At 40.7% G+C, this 967-nt stretch overlaps 1 non-coding gene across 1 annotated transcript; it reads left to right on the forward strand.

Annotated features, from left to right (window-relative positions):
• The first annotated feature begins 638 nt into the window (after positions 1-638).
• On the forward strand, positions 639-766 carry LOC141523207 (U6atac minor spliceosomal RNA). The gene has a single exon (XR_012478398.1). It is a non-coding gene; the product is annotated as a U6atac minor spliceosomal RNA (small nuclear RNA).
• The last annotated feature ends 201 nt before the right edge of the window (positions 767-967 follow it).

Consider the following 967-nt stretch of genomic DNA (forward strand, 5'->3'; position numbering starts at 1 on the left):
GGTGATGGTCTGGATGCTGCAGGAATCTGTTGGCCTTTGCTTATGATTTTCTTTCCTATATCAATGAGGTATTCTCAATATTCCTTTAATTCTGGGAACACAATGGCGGCATATGGTAAATGAGGCACAATGATGTTCCAGCAACGTCAGACTGCAACAAATCAGTTAATCCAAATGTGTCTCTTAATGGACTAATTGTTAGTAGGAGCTTTCCTCTCAAACCTTCAACTATTCAACCCCAGAAACCCAAAGACTTTGGTTTTTCTGGAAGTGGTGGGTCATGGGAATAAATGCTAGTTGACATGTTTTATGGTCAGAACTACCATGGTAACTGATTATCTTTGAAGCTTTGACTTTTGTTCTTGATTAATGAAAACATTCTTGGCAAATGCTTTCACTCTGGTACATCTTATATGGAGACTGTTTTTACTGTAGTAGATTTAAATAAGAAAGAATATAGATGAGAATTGGCATACAATGGAGAAAATGAGGAAAAGGATACAAACACATACCTTTCTATTTTGGGGGTACAGCAGAGAACATACACACACATGAAAGACAGGTAGAGAAAGAAGACATCTAATAATCCTCAGTCATCTGAAAAAGAAAAAGAAGAACTGAAAACATACACACACATAGTGTTGTATGAAAGGAGAGAAGGTTAGCACTCCCCTTGATAAGGATGGAAAGGGTCCTAGTGGCCTTTACAATACATATATAGCTAAGGCATTGTCACCTACTCTGTGGCATCTAACCATGGTTTTTCAGCTGTTTGCCCAAACTCAGATCCAGGTTGTTGTTTGGGCTCCCAATCACCATAGCTGGGCAGGGACCATCCTCACAGCTCCAGAGCAGAGGGGAGGGCCTGTGGTCATACACATAACAAATCCCAAGAAAAAGAGGAGTCAGAGTCTCTTTAAAGACCTTGGAGGAATTAAGATCCCTGGGGGGTTGTCCCCCCCCCAAA

Source organism: Macrotis lagotis, chromosome 4, assembly GCF_037893015.1.
Source record: "Macrotis lagotis isolate mMagLag1 chromosome 4, bilby.v1.9.chrom.fasta, whole genome shotgun sequence".
NCBI classification, from domain to species: domain Eukaryota; kingdom Metazoa; phylum Chordata; class Mammalia; order Peramelemorphia; family Peramelidae; genus Macrotis; species Macrotis lagotis.